The sequence below is a fragment of the Gobio gobio genome (genome assembly GCF_949357685.1).
Source record: "Gobio gobio genome assembly, chromosome: 18".
NCBI classification, from domain to species: Eukaryota; Metazoa; Chordata; class Actinopteri; order Cypriniformes; family Gobionidae; genus Gobio; species Gobio gobio.
Genome location: NC_137111.1, coordinates 33,975,351 through 33,993,851, shown reverse-complemented (window position 1 = coordinate 33,993,851; position 18,501 = coordinate 33,975,351). Strand labels below are relative to the sequence as shown.

General features: G+C 37.6%; 1 protein-coding gene across 2 annotated transcripts in view; it reads left to right on the top strand.

The window, feature by feature from the left end:
- Positions 1 to 18,501, top strand: part of nrg3a (neuregulin 3a) — a 378,026-nt gene that overhangs the window by 14,634 nt on the left and 344,891 nt on the right. The window lies entirely within an intron of this gene.

Genomic DNA, 18,501 nt, shown 5'->3' with positions numbered 1-18,501 from the left:
CATTTGCTGTATATGTTTGTGGCTGGTTTGCATTGTCCCTTTCAGCGCTACCTAAGGGATAAAAGAGTGCATCACACTCCTGGAGTCTGTTATGAGATATTGATTCACATGTGATTGTCTACGAGACTTGTGCCTCTCAGCACTTTGACTGGGATCAGTTTTAGTGTCACAGGTCTGATTGCTCATGCACAGCACTTTTCTCTGTTCCTGGGCTTGTTTTGAGTAGCCACACAGCCCTTTCCTATGTAAGCGCACAAGAGATCACAAGCAATTTGATAATTCAATTTCTCCCCTGAATTTGGTAGAAAAGCGGCATGAAATTGGATAGGCTTTGTTTTAGGCATTTTCATTTCAAAACGCTCTCCGTCCACAATAGCGTTTTCAAAATGTCCCGCCATTTACTGGTGCACACTTTCCGTCATCTTTGCAGGAATAAAGACTGTACAAAGTAACATTATTTTTAACTTCTATGAAAATAAGCAGAAAACTATAGACATCTATAGGTACAATATGCGTCACATAACGAAACATGCGTCATAGTTTTTGAATACCTATTTTTTCACATCTCAAACTACAATGCGAAAACTGCATTTTCAAATGTATCCACTTGGGAGAGCGTCTTCAAAAAGCTCAGTTTTCGCAGGACAAAAATGCTGTCTCCGTTTGGACGGAAGAGAAAAAGTGAGCAAAAGCATTTTCAAATCTGAATTAATGAAGACGTAGCCTCAGGATGGAGGCTCTGTTTTCTTCTTTTTCAATGAAGTAGTGGTGTCACCATTCTTACTTAGAATATCTAAACGTCTGTTGTCTGTGATTTGCTCTCCCACACTAGTTTGACAGATGTAGTTAAACTAAATCTGTCAAACTACAGATTTAGATTCTACCATTCTAGTTTGACTAAACAAGAATAAAGACTGTGTGAGTTTTAGAGCTGTCTGAATGGTGCAGCTGCAGAAAGGCTAAGTCTTTCTCATAGCCCTGAGGGAACGATCCTACAGCCATGACATGATCCCTTATGCCTGAACTCATTTAGGCTGCTTAGAGCACTCTCTTTTTGCTTACCCCCTCCCCTCCCTCCCTTTTTATCCCTCCTCCAAAAACGCTGGTTGGTGGCTAATGTGCTCCATGTGCTCTCCATTTCGGTCTTTTCCCCTCACTTTTTCTCTTCTGCCTTCTCCTTATTCTCTTGTGGTTTATCGAGGCAGATCTGTCACAGGGACACTGCACCTCAGGACATGGCTTCACACACCGTGACAGCATCCAGCCAACACGCTCTCAGCTCAGATGGCAGATTAAGGATATGCACTCACAAACACACACACATTTTGATGTCTTACCGAGGTTGATGAATGGTGGAAATGGAGCGAGTGCTTTGCACGGCTGTGTGGTCAGGGCTCCCACGGTGAGTGTCTGACTATGTACGGGGGAGTGGTCAGCACGGATGCGGACCGTTAGAGGCCATATGTGTCTTCTTCCCGCTCGGATCTGGCTGGCATCAACAGGGTTGAACACATCAGCACTAGAGCCGTTCTGCCGTTTCAGACACCTTTCAAACGTTTACTGATGGTTTCCTACTGAGCCTCATGCCTCTGACTCCTCACATTCTGTAGATGTGAGTCAGAATCATAAATGACTGCTGTGGTGATGAGATCTAATATGCATAATGCACGATATAATGTTCATCATTTTAAAATGTCAGTTAGGTTTTACATTGTAAATGTCTGTTCAAAAGTAAGACCAAACTATTGTTTATTATTTTCATGAACCAAATGCTGATTCCTTCCAAAGAGAGAGAGAATGAAATGAGATTTTATTTTTATTTTATTTTATTTTTCGATGAGACCGTGGTAATAATTATCTCATAGGGTCAAAGTGAATAGGATAAAGTTTCACAATATCTTGTTTGACATTTAAAATGTGATGCCACATGGCTTAGCCTTTAAATATAATACATTTGTTTAACTAGCATCTGTCTAGTAAATGTCCTGCTTTACCTGTATTTATTCTATTATTACAGATACAATCTGATGTTTAAAAAAAAAAAGATATATATATATATATATATATATATATATATATATATATATATATATATATATATATATATATTTATTTATAATATTCTAATAATATAAAATTCTAATAACTAGGGCTATCACTAATGATTATTTTGGTTATCGGTCAATTATTTTATGATTAATCGAGTAATTAAATCATTTTAATAATTTCGGATAACCTAAGGAAAGACCTTAAAAACCTTAAATACAATTACTTAAATACATATATAATAACAATGAGGCAATAATTTTTGATTGAAATAAACTACCAACTATAATTGTAAAGTTTCATAGAACAACAACACTTAAAATACATATGTATAATATAAACAATCATCTTATGTACATTATGTATTATAAAAAATGCCTACAGAGGGTACCAACGGCCTATAAAGTTGTTGTTACACTTTACAGCAGATCGAATCCTTTTATCATTTTGGCCAAACGGTGTTTGATTCAAACGTTTACTTAATCTTTAATTTTTGATCACCTCTTTACGATAGAAATGCTACAGCCACTGTAACAAGAACAAGAATATGTGGACATCAAAACATGCAAACTCAGAGGTTTTAAACTTTTATTTTGAAATTGCGATAAACAATTCTCATATTTAGAAACGTATTGATATAATCTCATCTGTTGGCGTAGGTTTATAAATGATTTACCTTACATGTCTGCGCACATTGCATTCCTAGATTAACATTATAAGCAAACGAAACTCACAGCATATGCAGAGATGGAGTTTGAGATGTGCTCCACGCATGTAAATGATAACAGTGCGTGTGGAGCAGCATTTACTGTTAACGGAGCCTATCTGAGACGCACGTAAAGCGCATATATATTAAACCCGCGGGGCATATATGCCTTTTTTGAATTCACAATAGCACTATGCTGATGTAGTATGGTTTTTAAATGTTGTTAAAACAAAATGCAGCCTTAGAAAAGGGTCTTAATAATGCGGTTCATGGATTGTGGTCCGTGAAATGTGCCACTTCCAGTATTTGGCTGGTTACTCGACATTGCAATCAAGGATTTTTTTTTAATCGAGTACTCGAAATGAATCTAGGAATCGTGACAGTCCTATTTAATACAGTATCTCTTCAGTTAAAGGTGAACTATGTAAGATTTTTGCAGTAAAATATCCAAAAACCACTAGGCCAGTGTTATATATTTTGTTCAGTTGAGTACTTAGAATATCCCAAATGTTTCCAACTATTTGTAAATCGTGAGAAATTGCTATTTTAACCAAGGAACCGGGACGTGTGAGCTATGCGTTTGAGGGAGTCGCCTGTCGATTGGGTCATATCTGCGTTACCCTCGGTTTCCGGTTTTATTTTGCAGAAACGCTGTACTCTCACTCCAGTGTGAACAAGTGTCATAACAACCGCCGAGCGAACGTCATAACTTCCTTTTCAACACACTCAGATATATCTAATACGATAAACAGAGTTGCGTTACCTCATACTCATGACCGGAAAAGAGGAAGTGGCGCCGGTGACCGTGTCATAATAAAAGTCCCGCTGGCGACTATGCCATAATAACAGTCCCGCTCTTCAATCGCTCCTGCGGCCTTGCTCAGCTCCACAACACTCGGTCCTGCTCTGCTTCATACTACAGTAATGTTAATAATCATTAAACATGATTTCTGCCCGAGTTCTATCCTGACTCTTTTCCACCGGCTGTGAGGTGAAGACCACATGTCCCAAGATTTTGCGCTCAAACAAGGCATCATCAAACTACGCCTTTGTTTTGAACAGGCGACCTCTAGTGGACGGAAAAGTTACATAGTGTAGCTTTAAAACCAAAAATGCACATTGTCCACTCAAGTGGACATCTGAAAATCTCTTTGAAAAATGTGTAAAAAAACATTGCACCATGAATCTAAGAAATTAGGAAAATAAGAAATAAAAAAAAACTTAATTCACAATGTATTCTCTGAAATAGTCACTAGGTCTTATGTACTTTTAATTATCTCGTAAATGTATCTGGTTTTTAAGAATTTGAGCTTCTCAATTCTGTACACACAGGTTCCGTGTTGGCCTGGAGCGTTGATGAAATGGTGCCATTGACTGGAAAATGTTCTTAGTGCCATGAGCTCTCTTTAACTGACCTTGTCCGATTTCTTTAGTGGAAGACGTTAGGGATCATCAGCCTAACAGTAATACTGTATTATAATACCATAAAACTAGATCCCACTGTCTCACTACATTAGCCCAAAGTAGGCCTGTCCACCCACTCTGCTGTTTTCTTATGGTGACGGGTGAATACGTCACCCTACGATGAGCCCATTTTCTCAATGCCCCGTCCCCTCTCCCTCCATGTAGGACACCATTTTAAATTATGCATGTAATATTCTACAGCTTTAAGCTCAGAAACAGTTTTTTTTTCTATAGGCGGTATAAATAATTAATAGTGCAACCACAGAAAGTAACATCATTCTATCTGTCATTCAAGGCCTACGCAGCGGCTCTTTCACCAATTGATAACATGAAGAGGACAGCGAAGAGGGGTAATGATAACGGTGTCATGTTAGGGATGAACTGCTCTTTCGGCTCAATTTCTGCTCCATTTAGAATGATCAGGAATTCACAGTATTGTCAGTGAAAACTCATGCTTAGGCAGAACTCCTCAGATCTGACACAAAATGGAGGCAGTTCAGATGAGATGATTGACAGTAGTCGAGTCACTGGTTCAGAATGAAGTTCATTTGCATCTGAATTTCTGTCATTTTCCTAGTAACAGAGGTGGTGATAGATCGAAATGACGGTGTTTGCCTTTGTGTTAAATGAGTAATTCAGAGGTGTGACAGACTGACATGTCAAGATTCAGTGCAGAGATCTGAAGAATTTCTGTGAGAATGATCAAAGTTTAGATAAGACCTTAGAAATAGGGTGAACACACACACACACACACACACCAAAAGATGGGAAACTTACTTTAAAGGACAAGGATGCATTTTAAACAACAGGGTGCCTCAGCAAGACAGCGAATAGTACATTAATAAGAGAAAATGCACTGTTTTATAGCTTACCATAGCTTTGGTATCTATCTCAGTGACAGCAAGGAGACCTGGGACATTTTGCTAAAGCGAGAGGGAGTGATAGAAATAAATATGAAGCGCGAGTTATTACAGATTACAGACTTAATCTTTTATTTATGGAGACAAATTCCAGCAAGCTGCACAGTGAGTTCTTATGGCACATGCCAATGTGCAGGCGTCTGATGAGGACCAGCACCCACCCGACTGGAGATAGATACTGTCTCACTCCATTTTTCATTCTGAGACAAGACCCAGATTTTGAAATATATCTCTTTCACTGCTTTCCTACATCTTATCAATTCTATAATGCATTTCTTAACTCATATGTTCTGTTTGGAGTCCCAATGCCATTTTAATACCTCAACAAATGTACTTAGTTAGTACACCCAAATAGTGTTAGTCCACCCACTTTTCATTGTATGGGCAAAAACGTTGAAACATTCTTCAAAATATATGCAAGGAAACAAATACAGGTTTGGAGCAACATTTGGGTAAAGTTAATAAAGACAACGTAACATAATTCTAGGAACTATCCCAGAATTAAGTTGATACTTCATGGCCTGGTTTCACAGCCAGGGCTTAGACTAAGGCAGGATTAGGCCTTAGTTCAATTAGGACATTTAAGTAAGAACATTACTCACAGTACTGGTGAACATCTTGAGACAAAACAGTGGCATATTTTAAGATATGCCAGTGCAAGTTGCTTTCATTTAAAACAGCTCAAACATGTTAGTCTAGGCTTAAGCCTTGTCTGTGAAACTGGGGGCATATATTTTTTATACATTTAATTTATTTTAATATCTAAATTGAAATTATATATTCAAAAATTTCCTGTAGCTTACGTTTCTTTTTGTAAGAGCATCACTTCTTCGTGTTTTGCTTTACTTAGTCCAACATGGTCATGATTTCATACGAGTTAACCATACCTAATCCTAAACCCAGCCCCTAAACCTAACCAGTATTGGTACTTTTGATCAAATTAATTAATCCTTGCTGAATAAAAGTATTAATTGTATGTGTATAATATGATCAATTTAACAAGCAAAAATACAAATGTTTGCAATGGTCTGTATGGATAAAGCAACAGCAATAATACAAATACATACAATTTTACATTATCATAAGATGTCACCATATCCTATTAATTCAAATGATTTGTCACTTTTAGTATGAATGCACCTGTGCTCTGATCTTCCACTGTGTCTAAGTGGCAAATAATATTAGCTATTAGCAAAGAAATGGTTCCATGCTACTAGTGGTGATGTAAAACTGCAGTTGATTTATGATTTTCTATCTTTCTTTTGTTTAACTTCCAGTAACTTTTCTGAGCTCTTTGCACCTTTCTCACCCTCATTAGCGTTAGAGACCCTCAGGCATCCAATTCCAAACAATTATTAACCTTTAAGGAGAGGAAGGCGCTCAGACCGAGGCGCAGTGCTCGAATGTCTGAATCGAATTATTTTGGGGTTACTGAGAGGGTGATATACGGGCCTCTATGCAGCCAGCATGCTGTCAGTTATTGGTTCCCTTGACGGGAGTCTGAAAAGTGTGTACAGAGTGCATTAAAACACATTAATGCACATTTTTTATACCATATTTGAAATTAACCTTTTCACTCACCGGCCAATTTGGCTTCTGAATCTATAAGTTACCGGCCATTCAGAACTTCTACTAGCCAAAAGAGAAAAAAAAAGAGAAATAAACCAGATTATCTACGTCACATCTTACATAGATATTTATTTGTAATAAAATTTGGATTCCATACATTAATTTCTTATTCAAACAAAATCCTGTCATCCAGCCATCTCCTCCCTTCCTCTTTCATCCTTATCCTTTACACCAAAAATGTATTTTTGGTGGACAGATCAATACAGTACAATGTAAATTAAAAACCACATGGAACAAAACAAACACCACATCATTGTTTTTTTAATCTTCGATGTTGTTTCAATCCAAATGAACAAGGGTGCTGTTATTTGTTGCGTAGTGACGTGTGTGTTCAAATAAGCCTGATATGAGCAGATTCTGTGCAATACATTGTATTTAAAGTCATCATGATGACTCACGAGTTGAGTATTTGCACTAATTCTGTGCAGATTTGGCTCACACAAACTTCCCCAGCAAAGTGAGTAAACATAAATAACCCACCAAATTGGCTAGTGATTTGACAGCGTTACCCGCCACAGTTGATTTGTACCCGCATTTGGCAGGTTGGCAGGTGTTCATTTCAAACCCTGCCCATATACATATAGACAGTACAGAATGTTCAACATATTTCTTGTGTAACCATCTTCAAAGTCCACCGAGTGTGTGTGTATGATGTGTCCATCACGTGCACCTTTTATCTCAGCAGGATTTTCAGGTGCAGCATCTTGTGCCCACACAGCATTATATGATGAAAACACCTTATCTTAGTGCTTTTACCACATCAAACATGACAGCCTTTGGTCCGTGTTCTTTAATGTGATATATTTAAGTGACACTTCAAATGTACTCCCTTCTGGGGTTTATAAATATTTTCAAGTTTTTACCGTACTTCCCCGAGTATCTTGATGGACGTTAATCCTTTTGCGGCGAGATACTCGGCTAAACACCATCGAACGTATCTCTGCCCGGGCAACAACTGCTCAATGATGGCCTCAGTCAGAGAAATGAACCTGTCTGTCACAATATACTAGACAGTCATGGATAGACAGCTTTAAGCAGGTTGTAGAAAGTTGTTTGTGTATTGGATATTTCGGCCTTGTCTTGGCCAGCCTTGCCTTTGCAGTTCGCTCGGTCTGTCTGTGTGTGTGTGTTTGTTTTTCTTGTGATGGAGTGTACGACCAGGGGCCACGGAGTGATGGATGGTGGAAGAGGACGACAGATCTCTTAGATGGCTGGCCTTTGCCGGTAATGGTGGTGAAATGCGATACCAGGGCAGAGCAGGAAATGGGGGAATAAGCAGGCTCCAGCCTTAATGCTGACAGAATCAAATGGGCAGCGCTTTCACTGAACTCCTCCGAAGGCGTTTTCTGCAGGGTTTCCGCTGAATAGTCTAACGCTACCTGTTGTGTAATCTATATATTTTAGCCGGCGGCAGTGCCACTCACCTTTTTCCAGTTTGGCTGCATGTGGATATCAGTATTTGTTTTGGATGGCCACCCCAAACACCAGCTGTTTGGTGACCCCTCCCCCTGACCTTTATCCAAGCCTGTGATTAGCTGAAGCAGAGGAGATGTTATAAATATGTATGAGGCCAAAACCACTGCGGATTTGCATAATACCATATCTGCCTGACATTTTGCCTTGTTACATAATCGCTAAATGAGTTTAAAAAAGCAACAACAATCTCCCTGTTTAGAACTAATAAATCTGAATGTAGTGAGTTTTGTGTGTGAATGCTGTTAGTGAAGGGCACTGTCTGTTTATCTTGCTCTCTATGGCCACAGGTGGCCTTCGTGGGGTGGCAGATGGGAATGTGGAGTGGAAGGCTAGATGAAAAAAGTTTTTTCCCTTTGAATTGTTGATAATCTCTATACAGATGGCTGCAGTTAGTGAAAGAGCGAGAGACACTAGTGATGTGTTGTGTAACTGTGTGTGTACATAAGCAAACACTTATGAAGGATTAATGAATGCATTAGTCTCTTTGCCAGACAGACAGCGAACATGCAAAACGTCCGTATGCGTTTTTGTGTGTGTGTGTGTAGACTGTAAAGCTCATCTCATGAAAACCACACTAAATGGGAGCAATAAGCTCATGAGATGAGTTGATAAGTGCTTTGAGTACCTGCAGAATGCAGATCCCTCTGTGTGTGTGTGTGTGTGTGTGTGTGTGAAGAGAAGCAAGATAAATGACATATGAGAAGCTGCCTTTTACTGGAGCCTTGTAACGGTGAATGACAAAATCAATCATTAATGCTCATGTTTCATACACGTTTGGTTTGATTGAATGCTCTTTACAAAACAACAGCACATCTTACAGTAGCTAATTTTCATATAATTTTAAAGGGATAACTAGGATAAAAAAAAATCTTGATCTTTTGAGATTTATTCATTGATTATTGTATATGAAAACAATTTTTTTCAGAACTTAACGTCAATAATAATAAAATACAAAAAAACATATTTTGGTAGTAATATTTACTACAGTAATGTTATTACAATTCAATATAACTGTTTTCTATTTTAAATATTGAATATTCCTGTGATGGCAAATCTGAATTTTCAGCAGTCATTACTCATATGTCATTTATGTCATATATGATCCTTCAGAAATCATTCATTTATCAACAAGCATTTCTTGAGCACGAAGAAAAAGTAGTGCTGCTTAATATTTGTGTGGAAACCATGATACATTTTTGTTTTCAGGATTCCTTAATGAAAATAGAAGTATTTATTTGAAATAGCAATCTTTTGAAACATAATAAATGTCTTTCAATCTGATCAATTTAACGCATTCTTGCTAAATGAAAGTTGAATGGTTGTGTGATCTAATGTAAAATTACATGATCTAATGTAAAATTTGTTTATATACAGTTGTGGTCATAATTATTGGCACCCTTTTATGAAATACTTTTTGCAACCTCGCTTTGCCAAGATATCAGAGACCATTCCTCCATACAGAATCTCTCCAGATCATTCAGATTCCCACCTCCATGTTGGTGCTTTTTCTCTTCAGTTCACCCCACTCATTTTCTATAGGGTTCAGGTCAGGGAAATTGGACGGCCATGGCAGAAGCTTCATTTTGTGCTCAGTGACACATTTTTGTGCTGATTTTGATGTTTGTTTTGGATCATTTTATCCTGATGGAAGATCCAACCACGGCCCATTATAAGATTTCTAGCAGAGGCCGTCAGGATTGTATATTTTATCTGTTGGTATCTGCTAGAACCCATGATACCATTCATCTGAACAAGATGTCCAGCACCTTTTTATCCCTGTTTGCACCAAAACCTTCTGGTGGGTTTACTGCCAAAGAGCTCTTTTTGTTTTTAGTGACCATAGAATCAGTTCCAGTCGTTTGGACCTGATTCTATGGTTTGAAGTTCCAGTCGTGTCTGTCAACTGAATATGCTGAAGTTTGTTTTTGGATGAGGGAGGAGGATTTTTCTTGAAACCCTCGCAAACATGTGGTGATGTAGGGGCTGTTTTTTTTTTAGGCTTTCTGACCCCAAAACTCAACTAATCTCTGCAAATTTCCATCTGTGATCCTCTGAGAGTCTTTGGCCACTCAAACTTTCCTTCTTACCGTGCATTAGGACAATATAGACACATCCTCTTCCAGGAAGATTCGTAACATCTTTAGTGGATTAGAACTTATTGCCCTGATGTTGGAAATTGGAATTTCCAATTCTTTAGCTATTTTCTTACAGCCTCGTTTGTGAAGCTCAACAATCTTTTGCTGCACATCAGAACTATATTCTTTGGGCTTACTCATTGTAATGGATGTTTAAGGGAATTTGGCCATAGCTAGTCTAGCTATGACAATTTAATGTTCCTAGTCACCCTGGTGTGCTAAAAAATGTAAATATTAATGGGAAGTTGCCAACAATTGTGGCCAACGATTTTTGGAGAAAAACAATTATTTCATAATGTAACCCCCCCCCCCCCCTCCACACACACTTTACATTTTTTAGTTCAATGAAAGGTTAGATTTTTGCGAACTTTTTGAATAAAAGATTAAAAGGATAGACAATGCAGATTTATTTTTACTGCCATCTTTGATCATATTTACCAGGGGTGCCAATAATTCTGACCACAACTGTACATACTGTATATATACTGCATGTGTTGTGTTTTTGCCTGTTAAATGGATCATATTATAAGTTTGTGGTGTACGTACCTGTACAAAGCCACTGCAATAAGAAAAATGCTAAAAAAGATTTTCTTAAAAGTTTAATTTTCAAAGGCAAAAAAAATATTTATTATTTTCACTTAAAGTCCTCGTGAAATCAAAATTGATCATATTTACTTTGTTAGCGCAAATTGCTAGTTTTGTGGTGAACAATCCATCCGTGCAAGTCAATCCACATCAAAAAATTATTTGGCTTCGTAATCTTTAATCAAAATCTGAAAATGCTCCTCCCCTCTACATTGGCAGGCCTTTTTTGATGACGTCTGTATGACGGCTTGGGCTTCGACACCGACATGCCATCATTAAACACGCCCATCCAACTGCCCGCGAGCTAATAAACAGAGATGGCGAGGAGGTGCGTTTTTTGAATGAAACGCCTACGTTTCTATATCCAATCAGGTCACAGGGAGGAAAAAACAAACCACGCCCTCTGTTCTGCTCATTTAGTATTCCGTTTCTCTCGGAAATACGTCAAATCACTGAAATAAAGTCGGTTGCAACTTCCGGTTCACTGGGACTTTAAGGGAATTAGGGATATTCGTAATACTTTATTCTTGTTTTAAGCTAAAAATATAGTCTATTATATTATATTATATTATATTATATTATATTATATTATATTATATTATATTATATTATATTATATTATATTATATTATATTATATTATTATATTATATGATATATTATATTATATATTATATTAATTATATTATATTATATTATATTATATTATATTATATTATATTATATTATATTATATTATATTATATTATATTATATTATATATTCATAATATTATATATTATATTAATTATATATTATATTATATTAATTATATTATATATTAATTATATTATGTTGCATGTAGTAAAGATCTCTGTTCAGTTATGACTTCCCAACAACTCAATTTGAAATCCATCTCCAGCCTCACACCTCTAGTTGGTCAGACTCTGTCAGGAGGCAGGGGTCTGTTAAATTGCATGGGAAAAACAGTGAAGGGCAGCAACTCTCTCAGGTCGAAATCATGCTTTCACGTTCAAAGTGGAGCTGCATGGGAGATGAAACAAGGCCATTTTTGTACATGGATAGATACATAGACACTCACACACCACATACTGACCAGTGTTTCTCTGCGATTGTGTCTGTCTGCAGGGACAGCGCTGTCACACTGCTTGATGATGCCATGCCCTTCCACTGCAGCCCTTTCATTCAGATGTAATAGTTCACATTAAATCTTCCCAGAGTAACTGATCTACAGTTTAAATGCTCATGTGTTGTGTCAGTAGTGAAAATAGAAGAATTTGTTGGCGTATTTGTATGATAAGCAGCTTCGTCTCTCATGTTTTTAAAATAAGCATAACATGTACATGCGTATTCACCCACTCGCGCGCGCTCGCGCACACACATTTTCAAAGCCCTCCAGAGGGGCGGTATCATGCCATGCCGTCAAGTATAGAAACACATTAGCATAGATTAGTCAGTCACAAGCTCTGGGAAAATAAACAATCAAAGCTAATTAATAATTGGTGCAGCAGGTGTGAATTCATTCTTGTGTTATGATGTAATACTTTAGGTAAAAAGGTACCGTTTTTGGGCACTTGAACCATTATTAAAATATAGGAATGTCATTGATCAATCTTTACATATTCAGGGAGCAAAATTCCATTTGTCTACATTTTAATTTTTATTACATTAAAGAGCTTTTTTACATTTAATGATCTTATCAGCATTGTATAGTTACTAGTTTTCAAATATACAGTGACAGTCACAAATATACAATAAGTTACATGTTTACATGTTAGATCAACATGTAAAGCTAGTTTGTCTGTGAGTTCCCAGCATGCATTGAATACATTGTTTAGGATTTAGGACAGTATAGGTGCTGGTCATATAATTAGAATATCATCAAAAAGTTGATATATTTCAGTAATTCCATTCAAAAAGTGAAACTTGTATATTATATTCATTCATTACACACAGACGGATATATTTCAAATGTTTAATTATTTTAATTTTGATGATTATAACTGACAACTAAGGAAAATCCCAAATTCAGTATCTCAGAAAATTTGAATATTACTTAAGACCAATACAATGAGAGGATTTTTTGAAATCTTGGACAACTGAACAGTATGAACATGAAAAGTATGAGCATGTACAGCACTCAATACTTAGTTGGGACTCCTTTTGCCTGAATTACTGCAGCAATGCGGCGTGGCATGGAGTCGATTAGTAAACACAGTGGACCAACACCAGCAGATGACATGGCACCCCAAACCATCACTGACTGTGGAAACTTTACACTGGACCTCAAGCAATGTGGATTGTGTGCCTCTTCTCTCTTCCTCCAGACTCTGGGACCCTGATTTCCAAAGGAAATGCAAAATTTACTTTCATCAGAGAACATAACTTTGGACCACTCGGCAGCAGTCCAGTCCTTTTTGTCTTTAGCCCAGGGGAGACGCTTCTGACGCTGTCTGTTGTTCAAGAGTGGCTTGACACAAGGAATGCGACAGCTGAAACCCATGTCTTGCGTACGTCTGTGCGTAGACTCCAGCTGCAGTCCACTCTTTGTGTATCTCCCCCACATTTTTGAATGGGTTTTGTTTTAGGGCTGCAACTAACGATTATTTTAATAATCGATTAATCTGTTGATTATTTCTTCGATTAATCGATGAATCGGATAAAAAAAAAAAACAACAACATTAATTTCTAATCCTTTATTCAAAAACCGAACTGACAGTGCAAATTCAGTGCAAACAATCTTCAGAAAGTGCACAGGTTGCTACAATAAATCCATAAATCTTTTTTTTTTAATATAAAGAAAAATACTAATCAGAAAACTTAACAGGATGTTAGAACTTGTTCTCTACACTACACTCAGACGCACACACTCACAAACAAAATTAATGGGTTTAGTTAAATTGTAATGCATTAAGAATTTCTCTAAAATGTCCAAACACATTATATACTCCTGGAGAAAACATCTACTGTATTAACCTATTAAAGGAACACTCCACTTTTTTTTTTAAAACAGGCTCATTTTACAAGTCCCCTAGAGTTATATAGTTGAGTTTTACCGTTTTTGAATCCATTCAGCCGATCTTTCTATCTGGCGGTAGCAATTTTAGCATAGCTTAGCATACATCATTGATCAGTCCATTAGCATCTCATTCAAAAAATAACCAAAGACACTTTCAATATTTTTCCTATTTAAAACTTGACTCTTCTACAGTTACATCGTGTGCTAAGACCAACTGAAAATGAAAAGTTGCAATTTTCTACACCTATATGGCTAGGAACTACTTTCTCATTCCTGCATAATAGTCGTGGATCTTCGCGGCCGTACCATGGCTGCAGCAGCGCAATGATATTACACAGCGCCTGAAAGTAGCCCCCAGCTAGGTAACTTTCAATGTGACCGGCACTAAGTTTGTGTAGTTGCAGAGAAAGTTTCAGGCTTGCAGCCGACAAATTGTGTTGTGGATTTACCTGTGTGATTAGCCATGGTTCTGTGTGTTGTAAAGGGCTGTGATAGTAAGTCGAAGGTGTATACTTCCACCATGTTTCACAGAATACCAACGAATCATTGCGCCGCTGCAGCCATGGTACGGCCGATTTATTAATGGCGCTTTTTGACTGGTACGCTCGGCTCGGTTTGCTTTTCCGCTGTGTGGTACGACGGGCACAGCACGGCTCGCCCGCTTCCACTCTGCTTTGCGCTCAACCGTGCTTTTTTTATACTCAAACATCTCCGCGTCTTATTGACGGGCATAATAGTCGCGCGACACAACGAATCGATAATGAAATTCGTTACCAACTCTTTTAATAATCGCTTTTTATCCATTTTATCGATTCGTTGTTGCAGCCCTATTTTGTTTCACAATCCTCTCCAGGGTGCGGTTATCCCTATTGCTTGTACACTGTTTTCTACCACATCTTTTCCTTCCCTTCGCCTCTCTATTAATGTGCTTGGACACAGAGCACTGTGAACAGCCAGCCTCTTTTGCAATGACCTTTTGTGTCTTGCCCTCCTTGTGCCAGGTTTCAATGGTCGTCTTTTGGACAATGGTCGTCTTTTGGACAACTGTCAAGTCAGCAGTCTTCCCCATGATTTTGTAGCCGACAGAACTAGACTGAGAGACCATTTAAAGGCCTTTGCAGGTGTTTTGAGTTAATTAGCTGATTAGAGTGTGGCACCATGTGTCTTCAATATTGAACCTTTTCACAATATTCAAATTTTCTGAGATACTGAATTTGGGATTTTCCTTAGTTGTCAGTTATAATCATCAAAATGAAAAGAAATCAACATTTGAAATATATCAGTCTGTGTGTAATGAATGAATGTAATAAACAAGTTTCACTTTTTGAATGGAATTAGTGAAATAAATAATTTTTTTGATGATATTCTAATTATATGACCAGCACATTATTATTTTAATGTTTCCTTGTCTTAATGCATGTTTTGTCAGTTATTTTGTCAAGGTTAGTTGTTGTTAAAAATGCAGAATGCACTTTGTGTCATAAGCCATAAATAAGAATATTTGTTTTGATAGTTGAAATTTCTGAACAAGAATCAGAATTCTTGTTCAGAATTCTTGCCTGACTAGAATTTATTGGCTAAAAAAGACATTTTGCATTTTAAATCAGCACAATAAAGCAATATTAATGAAGACTATTAATTAGATGACTGAGAATTTTTACTGCACCTTGTCTTTTTTGTAACTTTTCCTTGTTTTGTGTAGCAATGCAAATATTGCTAGTATGTAATTGTGAATGTAGTTCTGAGAAAAGCTCATCACTTGTTAGCCGATTTCACTTGGTTTATTTGATAAAAATCATTCAAATGTAGATGTGGATTAAGTGTTCAAATACTTTTCTAGTGTTTCAAAATCAGGACCCCCTGTGTTTTGTCTGAGCCTATTAACTCAGCTGTCTGTGATCACTTCAGCCCTTTTATAATCTCTGATTATGGGTTTTCTCCATGTTTACTGAAAACAGCACCAGCATGAAGCTACCTTGCATAATTTTAGTCGGAATCCTCCTCTTCGCAGTTTATTAAATTAAATATTATCTGTCCTTCGTGCCAGTGTCAGTGGTAGTGTTACAACTTTGTTATGCAGTTTACTTTTACTCTCCATTCTAGTGAAATCACAAAATAAAATGGAAACAAATGCGGTCCAGTTCCTGATATATCCACTGACAAAGAGTTAATATTTTGATTACTCTTTAATTGCTCTCTAATTGTCACAATTGTTAACCATTGCTGTGTACAAGTGGTGCTTAACTTACAAATGTGACACAGAGACCAGGGATGAAAGAGACAAGGAAACATTTCTACTAGTCCCTTATCCCCAGTGGTACTTAAACTCTGTTTTGCTTCCAGTGGGGGCATCGCAAAACACAGACCAAAACACCTACTCAATGTGTCTCATTCACTAAGCATGCGTACGCACAAATATGTGCGTGAAATGTGTGCACGGACGATTTTAAGAACAAATCACAATTCACCAAAGATTTTGCAATAATGTTTTTTTCTAAATTTATGCAAAAATATAGGAACAATTGAAACCACACGTACGTAAAAAGAACTTACTCTGTATGTCTTTATAATCGTGTTAAGTTATATTTCATCTTAACATGACTATAATAAAAGCTGCGTTATAGCTCTGAATATCACAGATTTACGTGTAAGTACAGCTGGCTAATGAGAGCGCTGTAATCTGGGTCTTTATAAAAGGTGTTTATTGTGAGAACTGGTGAGAATGGCACACTTGGCATTGCTAGAGGATTCGGGCGAGAGCGTGTCTGCGAACAGCGCGTGTGTGGAAAAGCCCTTATATGGAGATGGTTGGGGCATGTTTTATGCAAATGACTAACCTTGTGCACGTGGATGCTCATTTACTCATTTTGTGAAGATTTTTCGTGAGAAGTTCTCCTGTGCGTACAAATACGAAAGAATCCATGCAATTACTAGTGAACGAGACCCAATGTTTTTGGCTTTTCCTTTCCTTTTTTTTGCTTCTGCTTTCACAATTTAAATTTTCGATTTTCACAATCATTTAGCATATGCATTATTCTGCCTTTTATATTCTTGCAGTATTATTTTTCTAGGGCTGTCAAAATTTTATTTAAATAGCATTATTATTTTTGAATAGTAAAATATTTTTTTTCATGAGGCAAGTACTACTGGGGCTGTCTGCCTTCATTTAAACTGAAAGACAGGGAACATTTAAATACATAGTTCTTTTGAATACAATCACAAGCAGCATCAATTGGACAATTAAACCAGAATGGTTTCCTCGGCTTCATTGTTACTTTCAATCTCTCCTTTGCATGCAGTCAGGAAGGGGTTTCCACCGCCTGGCCTTTGCCCTCGCGCTGCCCTGCTCTATTATGAGTACCTGGGGAGAGGTCATGGGTCAGTAGTCGGCGGTTATTAGCAGATGTAGCGTGCGAGAGAAATGTCAGTCTCGTCTTTCTCTACAAAAGGCTCCACCACACACATGACGGGAATGGCAGGTTTTGTCTGTCTCTGTTGCCCTTTAAACAAACAACAAAACCGTTATCAGTATCCTCTTGTAGAATGGATGTGTGTTATTTACAGTGACTGGTTAACTGAAATCTGATTGAACAAATTCTACAGAAAGGGATTGGCATGTACACCCAGTGTGATAAGTCTCTGCATCCTTTCTTTTCACACACAGTAAAGCTACAGTATGCTGTAAACACTTCTTTGGCTTGATTAGCTTCTTACCTAAAGCCAGAGCTACTGATATCTCTGTCTCTGGTGCCACACTTACCATAGGTATCATTCTTATCTAATTCCAGCCTTATCTTCCTCAGCGGAGCCTGTCAGGCAGACCAGGGAGGTGGGCACATGTTCACAGGGCCATGCAGAACGTCATGTAAATCTAGGCTAAGAGGCTTAACGCCTGTTCTCTCTCTCGCTTACCATGGAGTTCCCCACAGATAGGTGCCATCACGACTGGCCAAATGCCAAGCATCCTTTTCCTTACTTTATCTCGTGCTTTCTCCATTTCAGCATATCTATATAGTTTCATCAGGCCTAAGGATCTATCTTCTGCTGTGCCAAGGGTGTGTAAGTAGGGCATCTAATCATCCCTGATCAGCTTAGTCCCACAACACCAAGAATGAAAACATGAGATTTCAAATTTCGGGACATTTTCTGCCCTGAATTGTGTGTGATGCTTTCCAGAACAAATCAATTGAGCAATCATAATGATGTCGCGTGCGGTGTGTAAATGAGGGCATCTCTGAGTGGCATTGTGGCACAGAGTAGGCAAGATCTCATTTGCATGTTGGTGGGCCCTAGAGTTTCAGTAGTAGTTAGCTGACTTCTATGGAGGGGCAGTGAACACTATGATGAGGGTAATCAAACTCGCTTCTTTCTTTCTTTCTTTCTTTCTTTCTTTCTTTCTTTCTTTCTTTCTTTCTTTCTTTCTTTCTTTCTTTCTTTCTTTCTTTCTTTCTTTCTTTCTTTCTTTCTTTCTTTCTTTCTTTCTTTCTTTCTTTCTTTCTCTCTCTCAGTATTAGGCTACACT